A 9,549-nucleotide genomic window follows, 5' to 3' on the forward strand; every position below is an offset into this window, starting at 1 on the left:
TGGCTCATATGGCAGGAGCCTATGTCCTGTTACTCTAACCACACGGCCACTGAGCTACTTATAATTTATTGTATTTCACTTGAAACCTTTTGCTGTTCTTTACAATGTGTGAATAATATACCTGTGGTGGTGGGGTGTGATTTGAGCTTTGCTGTGGGTGGAGATGGGAGGAGTGGCTCATGGGAGCAGTCAGAGCCATATAAGGAGAGTTGCGTCACCTCTGTTCACTTCATCGGCCTTCTACAGAGCCTTCTATTGGCGAATAGTGACAAAGCCCTGAACCGGAAGTTTACGGAATGCACTGCAGTCAATGAGCGTTTTTTTCGAGTTTACATGAACCACGTGACCGGTGCTGTTTTCTGCCCCCAAGGTGACGCAACTCTCTAATACAAGGCTCTGGGAGCAGTACAAGGGCTTATGTGGCAGGTGTTTGTGTTTGTGGCTAATCAGGATTGTCTCTATTTAGTAGAGTGCTGGATCTGGTGTGGGGCTTCCGCACAGACAGACACACTGAAAAGACTGTGACGAGAGCTGGCAGTGCAGCGTAACATCTTAACCAAATCTGTGCAGCAGGCAACGTTCCCAGCACGGCTGGGCTGACTTTATTTTAGCACCGACAGTATTTATGTTCATTTTCAACTGAGTGTCTGCGAGAAGCCAATAAATGTCAATTTAACCTGCATCCAGTCTATGTAGCAGACTGTGCTACAATACCCATATATTGTCGCTGTCAGGCGGAAAGCAACTATCTCCGTTTTTCAACTTTTTTCTTTTCTTTAATAAATCAGTGCTATTGAACACCCTTTACATCTGTTTTTACAAATATTTAACCAATGAAAAGTTTTAAAAGCGCTTCTGACTAAACTCCATTGGCTCCTCAAATGTCAGTCAAACCACCCAACTCCAACTCTAGGGTTTTTTCCGTCTAACTTCATCATTCTAATCAATGATGGACAAAACACTTTAATGGTCAAAAACCTCCTAACTCCGCTTGAGCTGTATTTGGGTAAAGTGATGATAATATAAGGACACATTCAAGTATCTGACAATGTATAAAGTCACCATACCAACTTAGATGAGGCAGTGTTGTTGTTTTAAAAAGTATATTGGGTATTTTGGACATAGTTGTTTTTTGCCCGAGAGCAGATATATCATGTCCATATTGTCTCACTGATGAAGACGCTTACAACAAACAAGGATGGTCATCTATGAGCGAAACCACACCGCCATCCATACAGTTCAGTGTGAGACCAGCTGCCAACACATACAAATAAGGGATGGTCGTTGTTTATTTGAACAGCTGCTACCGTAACCAAAATAATTACTTTGTCAGTCTTACGGGTTTCATGTGTAAAAACTGGGAATAAATAACCTGCTAGTCTGTGTGCAGACAGTAGTTTCATGGAACATGGCACGTAAATATTATCAACTCCCTTTAGAGAATGGCCAAACCATGTTAACCTCATTTTCTACTTACTCTGTTTTGTTGTTTTCGCCAAATACATTTTGATTGTAGGCCTACAACCATACAGTTCAAGTGCCATAGGCCAAATGTGAAGCAGGCTGGTTCTGCTTTAGAATGAGGACGATTTGAAAAAGAAAATGGAGTGGAGCCACTTCCAAAGCCTACTAGCTGAGTGCAGGACAAATGTGGTGCTGATTGGTCTGCAAGATTAGCCCCTAACACACACACACACACATGCATGCATTTGATTTAATTTAATACTTTAATTGTTATTCCATATTGTAATCATTCGGTGTAGCCAACCCTTATAACAGAACCATATTCATTGTGTGCTCATCATGTTGACGGTTGTACTAATAATATAATTGTGTGTCAAGGTTATCACTTCCACTGCTAATATTCTATTAGCAATGAATGCACATACTCCTATGGGCTGGGGCGGCACCCGTCAGCGTTGAGTGTTGGGCGGGAGGAGATGGACGAAGGCTCTACGACGTCCACCTGGGGATCCTCACTGGCAGTACAGTGACAACACAGAAATGTGTGTGGGCGGAATCAATTGACAAAACGACTAAATTGGGGAGAAAAAGGGGGTAACAAGAAAAAGTGCTCCTCGGAGCACAGGTCTCCGCCAGGTCAGGTAGGTTATTGTGGCCTCCTGGTGGCACTATAATAGGCCAATGTGAAAAGTGTGCCAATTCATGAATTGAGGCATTTTGTTCAGAAAAATGTTTTGCAAAAAATGGCCTGCTGGTGGCACTATTACAACCCAATGTGAAAATGGTGGCATGATTTGAGGCATTTTGTTAAAAACACACCAATCCTGCAAACTTTAGGAGCCAATGTTAGCCAATCAGGATGTAATAGGACAAATCGGAAAGATCCGTCTTGATCACATGACTATAGAGATATTGTATACCGATTTGCGTGATGTTTGGACACATTCTGAAGGAGTAATATAAAGAAATATGTTTTGCAAAAGTCGGTCTCCTGGTGGCGCTATAAAAGGCAGATGTGAAACATCCAGGGCAGAGGTTTTTCCTTGGCCTCTAGGGAGTGTGCATGCAAAGTTTCACGCAGATCGGAGCAGTTATAGGTAAAAACGCGAATTGGCCTGTTATAGCGCCACCATGAGGCTGATTTGAAAAATGTGGCATTTCTTCCCCGGCCTAGTGAGAATGTGTGTGCAAAGTTCCACGGCAATCACACGCTGTGTTCATGATTTGAGGCAAGTCTGATTTGAGGCACGTCTCTGCCACACCTTCGGCCTGGCAGAGACAAAATAATAATAATTTAAAAATCCGATCTATAAACTCACATTGTTGTGACACATTGTAAGCCTGTAGATCTGCTATTTCCGCCGAATGTTTGCCCCCAGACTAGGGACACTAGGGTTCATGTGGGTAAAACACTCTCATCTACACTATTTGCTGCAGTTGTAAACATGCCTTCTGTTTAGTAGTCAGAGTACAGTAAGTCTTGGATCGCAGCCCAGCACCGATTCATTGCATTAGCTGACCTTTCACAGGAGGACGGATGTTGCCATCAGGAAAATCTCGGAGTGGCCATTCATAATCTCAGTTTGAACTTGACCTTTGCTGACCTCTGTAACTGCTTGTATTCCTCTGTGTGGCCGTTAAACTGTGAAGGTGTCGGTGCTGTTATACGGAGGAGAGTTTAATGTGCAGGGATGGAGAAAACCATTAAAGTACGGCTCAACCGCCTGACCTGATGGTGACAATGATAAACTTGCACATAAACCCAGCTTTAAAACTCAGAGGAATTTGGCAAGTAAGCTAATTCAGCCAAAGATGAGATTCTTTAAAAGGTCTATCATCCAACACCTATGCCTCAAAGATGACAGACATTTCGGCTATCCAGTGTGACACACTGATGAAGGCTGGATAGCAATAATAATACAAATAAATTGACTTTTATTTGTGAGTGCGAACCTCCATGTCACGATTTATTGAACGATTTATTTGGACAACGCACCACAGCTGTCAGAGTGCCGGTGGTAAAGACAAGTTTGTTATCATCCAACATCTGCCATTATTTATTAAGTTGTTGTTTCTGATCCAAATCCGCCCCAATAGTGTGTCTATCTGCACAAAATAATAACTAGATGTGAAAGAAGTGTACAAAAAAAGATAACGGAAACTTTATTGTGTGTTTAAAAATCTAACTACAACAAAATAAAATGATTCAGCAGTTTTTATTTGTGTCAAATTATATAATGATAGGGGTGCGGTCACACAGAACTTTAATTCTGCCTATGCGGGCGGATTCTGCCAATGCTTTGCTTTTCAATGGGAACGGAGCGTTTTTTTTTTTAAATGTCCAGTTCCATAGTTTTTTGTGATTTGCATAAATGTACTGAGGCAATGTTTTGAAAAATGAAAAAAATACTGGCGGAGTCTCCGATAGGAGACCTGCAGAGTCTCCTACCGGAGACATTAGCATCTTTCCGCCGAATTATTGGCTTAGGAATGCGACGGATGAATTCAAGGCTTCATGGGGAGTGTAATTGATAGAAAATAAGTAATTTTTTGGGTAGCTACTCCTTTAAAATTGAACACTTAGATCCACTTTTTCTCATGAAATCCATGTATTGAACTGTAACTTGCATGGTGTGTGCCTGGGCAGCTTGGTGGTCGGTAGAGCACTCCCTTTTGAGTCACAAGGTTGTGGGTTTGATACCAGGCACAGTGGCAGTTCCAGCTCAGCGTATATGTGCAGCATCAACAAAACTCTGCACATACATACTGTAGGTGCACCAGAATTCCTCTGGGAAACTATCTAACTGAGCCATATGGTGGAATTAGTGACAAATTACTACAAGGTTTAATGAGCATCTTGATCCACACAGTCAGTTCTGCTGATCGATCCTGTATTTCTCTTTTGTTTTCCTCCTCTTCATCGCTGTTGGTTGGAAACCTTGTGATGTCCAGAACATTTTTTTGTTCTTCTTTTTTATTGGTTAGATATTTATAAAACCCACAGACACACTTATAACCACTTTCACTTTCAAAAGGTTTCAGAAACAGCGGCATAAAAGACAAATAAAACAGCTTCAGGTTAAGAGATTTATAAAGGAAAAAGTTACCTTGATTCATTCAGATACTCAGTTGTCCTTTGAAGACACAATTATTGTCCTGCTTTCTAAACGCCATAGGACAACTAGACGCGTCGCAATTGGCAATTGCAAAGTGTGGTTGCGCCGACGCGGTCGGGACTCCAGTAATACGCCGGGAGGAATACCGTCGGAGACTGCGCCAATTACATCGTCACGTCACTCCTGTCCTGAGATCGCCTGCGTTTCATTTTGAGAGGATTGATCCCCCAAAAATCATGTTTTTGCATCAAACGGTTACATTTCGAGCATTTGTGGCGCCCCCTATGGATCAAAGTAGAAATGCTTTTGGGGATTGGTTAAGTATACCACCCTCGACATGTGATTCAAATGTGGGATTGACCGGACGTTTCGTTCGTGATTTATGGCATTTTTGGTCAAACGGGCCCCTCCCGCTAACTTTGGAAGCCATTTACGGACGGACGGTACGGACAATAAAAATTCTGCTTGGATAGGTTTATCGCATGGGTCCATAGATCACGTGTACCGATTTGTGTGAGATTTGGAAAAAAATTGAAGGAAAAGGAGCAAAAAGTGTGTTTTGAAGAAAATTCAAAATGGCGGAAAATCTATCCTGACGCAAATGGGCGTGGCCTATATGGGAAGATGCGTCGTGACCCAAGGAATCCAGGGAAAAAGAAATTTTGATTTTACGACCTACGGTTCAAGAGTTATAGGCCAAAAGGTAAAGGGGACTGTTATAGCGCCACCATGTGGCCGACTGGTGTGATTATTTTCTTAATAATTTTTCAAAAAACTATTAACCTCCCCTCCAAGTTTTGTAACTGTAGCCCTTACGGTTTCCGAGAAAAAAATACTTGAATGGGAGTTTTTGCAATTCCCATTAAAGTGGATGGGGAAATTTAATGCACTAATAAATCAATATCAAAAAATCTATCCTGACGCAAATGGGCGTGGCCTATATGGGGAGATGCGTCGTGACCCAAGGAATCCAGGTGAAAAGAAATTTTGATTTTAGGACCTACGGTTCAAGAGTTACGGGCCAAAACGTAAAGGGGGCTGTTATAGCGCCACCAAGAGGCCGAATGATGTGATATTTTTTTTTTATAATTTGGGACTTAATTATGAATTTTTCCTCCAAATCTGATAACTCTAGCTCTTAAGGTTTCTGAGAAAAAAATACTTGAATTTGAGTTTTTTCACTTTTACATTAAAGTGAATGGGGAAATTTAATGCACTAATAAATCAATATCAATTAAACTATTTAACCAATCTCTTAGCAAAATACAAGCACACGATTCCCGATTTAGACGGTCATTTTGACATATGGCACAACATTGGGGGATAAAAACTGTGGGAGGAGATGCGGTTTGAAATAAAGTTTATCTTGAAGTGGAATAAAGTGTATAGAGTACTATAGTCTGGTTGCCCTGTTAGGGCAACCACACTAATAAAACTGAGAAAATATCCTCGTCATCGTAGGTCAAGGACAACGCCACCCTGAAGTCCAGCCTGCAGGCCGCCATCAGAGATTGCATCATATCCAGCGCTGTGTCACTGCGGTGCCCCTCCTATTACTCCGTGGGCCACCGGAACCAGAATAGGGGATGGTACCGACTACCGAGTGACCATGACTCTCATTCCTTCTAAGTCATATGTTGGCTCCTTTGCACTTTCTTTTTCGGAACAAGCCCCAACTGCATTTCGTTACTTGAACTTATGTAAGTTAGTGACAAATAAAAACCTTCTTGCTTATTGATTCTGTGCTTTCCATTGCAGTGACACCATATGGTGGACGCTGACTGCTGCCCTGTAATGCCCGGCGAGGCCCAGTTGAGTGTGACGGACGGTAGTCAGCTGATCGGGCCCCTTTATCCAGGAAAGACGGCTACGTCAAGGTGGGTGTTCTACAGCCACCAGGTTTCAAAAAACTTCCCACTCTAAAACAAACAGTTAGACATTGGAACTGTGGCCCTGACGAGAACAATATGAGTCTGGGAGGAAAACCTGATGATATGATATGATTGCTGTCGGGTGGAAACCTTGTGCGTATAAAACTGTTCCTGTTTTATTATTATTTTTATATAACGGGAAAATAGCCGATCTACAAGCTCACAACGTGTCGCAATGCGGTACATTGTGAGGTTGTAGATCTGCTATTTCACTACTTGTGTGTGACACTCTTGTATGATGAAGTATGGCATTAATTTAAGGAAAAAAGTTGAAATATGGAGATACGACAGTTACGCCTGACAACAGCGATATGATGTAATATGATATGATATGATGATATTGGCCAACTTCTGTTGTTTCTGTCAGTGAGGGTTGAAAATGTCCTCCTAAACCTGCTCACTGTCTCCCCCAGCTGTCTGCGGTTCGCAAAGACAGCGGAACGGGGTGACGGACTGCCTCGGCGAGGGATGTGCCGGACCCTCCCGAGGTCAGAACGGTGACAAGACGTTCCAACTGACTCAGGGTACTCTGACTGTGAGGATGAGAGTGGTGTGTGGCCCCCATCTTCAGGGAACACATGGTGTGAGCAGCATGCTGCCTCACCAGGCTCCCAGGGCATGCTGGGATACATCCGGAGTGGCTGAGAGGACCACTGGGGTGCTGGGAGGCCCGCTCTGTTCATTTAAATGTATTCACAACATCTAAATGATGACCTACAAGCCCACAACGCTTCACATTCGCGATGTGTTGTGACTTGTAAGCTGGTAGGTCTGCTATTTTTGGCACGCAATTCTTTTTTTCCCGCTGTCCTTGTTGTACCCCTGTGTGACAGATGTCCTGATGCAATATACATTTTAGTTTAGTAATTAAAGGTAGGGTAAGAGATATTTTTTGATTAAGCACTATATTCTAATAGTAATCATTGCTATAGAGTGTTTCTTCAGTAACATGGGTCACCCTGTCTCTCCAGCTCTTTGACAAACAGAAAATACTAGGTGACAAAATGTCAGCCAATCAGGAGAGAGTACCCATTTATCAGCTTCATTTGTATAATGTTCTAGTTCCAATTATGTTTGCTATGTTCTTTGTGTCATCACTTCCAATTTCACTTGTTTAATCTGTATCCTGTCTGCGTTCTGTATCCTGACCTGAAAATTCATTTTCTGTTTAATAAAGAGCTGGAGAGAGAGGGAGACTCCTGTTACTGAACAAAAACTCTATAGCAATGAGTACTATCAGAATATAGAGCTATTTAACACTTATTGTAAAAGAAAATCACTTAATCTACCTTTAATGTAAGGTAAAGTGATTCCAGTAAGTGTTTATAGCCATTTCAAGAGTTTTGAGAGTATCTTGATGATTATCAGGTTATTATCGTGATTCACTATTTACTTTTTGCCAAGGATAAACGTGACATGAAATGTTCATATCTTCCCATGCATATCCCTTATGTGTGAAAACAGTTGATCACAGTTGCTCAGATATATTTTCTTCTTTTCTTTTCTCTTGTCTGTTCATCGTCCAAACCAGTGTTTCTTGAACTGGTTTGTCGATTACAAAGTATTGTTGGATGGTTGCACGTGTACTCAAGGATTCCATGGAACCAAAGAACCAAAACCAGGGTTTGGCCAGGCAATCATCGGCTTGATCAGTGTTTCTCACCGTGTTCGCTCAAAGGAAAGTCGATCAGACGTGAAAGGTTAGCCTATAAATGAAAAGCACATTGATCTAAGTGTGTAGTGATCCATTTGTCTGTTCTTTCCCACACAGTGAAACCCTCAGTGTTTGTTATATACATTTGTAACTCTGAGGATGTACAAATGGAACCGAACCGGTTCCATTTGTACACCCTCAGAGTTAAATGAACACTGAGGATTTTACAAGTGCACATGGCAGAAGAGCTGTCCAAGCACTATTGTTTAGAATTGTCCAGTCTATACATTCGATTGTCTGGTTGTGTAGGATGGTCACTTTGAAATATAAAAGGTTGTTCTGTTGTCATTGTCAAGTCTGTGAAACTCTTGTAAATAACGTCAGTTCATGTAGGAACACCACCAGACCACCAATTACAAACCAACCAGGGGTGAAAGGGAAGTAACAGGACCATTTAAAGGACCGCACCTGCTGACAGGTGTCCTTGAAGACGCCAGTGTTTATAGATGTTATCCTTCTGCAAATATTGATCGTCCTCAAATTTGGACGTCTAGATTTGTTTGCTGTATTCAGACTCGTGCTTTCACTTTCAATTTTGAACTTTATCAACGAAAAGGTGGACGGGCGGGCGGGTGGACGGACGGACGGACGGACGGACCGATCGAAGCAGACAGATATGTTGTTTACTTGTTCACATATTATGTTTTTGTTATTGACTTGTTTTATTTACATTAAGTCTAGCTTGACCACAAATGTTCAGAGAATTATGTAGATCGCATATTGTTAAGAAAGGTGCTAGTTTTTATGTTTACCTGGTATCCTAGTTTGAAGCACAATTTGTTTTGCTTATGTGACCATTTACCTTGTTTTTTGTTGACTAATAGGGTTCATGCCACATCTGACCTTGCACTGGAAATTTGCTCTGCATACCTAAATGTCTGTATGCTAAATACTTATATTGCAATGAAAGTGTAAAGAAAAGGGTGGAAAAAAAGAAAAAAAGGTAACACTAGTACTGTAAATTAGAACTAGAAATGACTTCAAGTCCCAGCTCACTTTGCTCACCCGCTATTCTGCAGGATGTGGCCCTCTTCCCCCCATTATTTATTGTACTGTGTGTGTGTGTGTGTGTGTGTGTGTGTGTGTGTGTGTGTGTGTGTGTGTGTGTGTGTGTGTGTGTGTGTGTGTGTGTGTGTGTGGTGGGGGGGAGGGGTCGTCGGGCTAAACTCTGTGTAACACATTAATCACTTCTGGGTCGGTCTATTGATCGTCTTCCATGGAGCTGATTTACATGTTGATTCTCAGCTCGTCAATAACAGCATTAGGATGCAGCTCTGACCAGGTGCAGCTCCGGGAGAGAGACTCTGGGAGAGACCAAACCTGA

The sequence above is a fragment of the Gymnoscopelus microlampas genome, assembly GCF_963454915.1.
Source record: "Gymnoscopelus microlampas genome assembly, chromosome: 11".
NCBI classification, from domain to species: domain Eukaryota; kingdom Metazoa; phylum Chordata; class Actinopteri; order Myctophiformes; family Myctophidae; genus Gymnoscopelus; species Gymnoscopelus microlampas.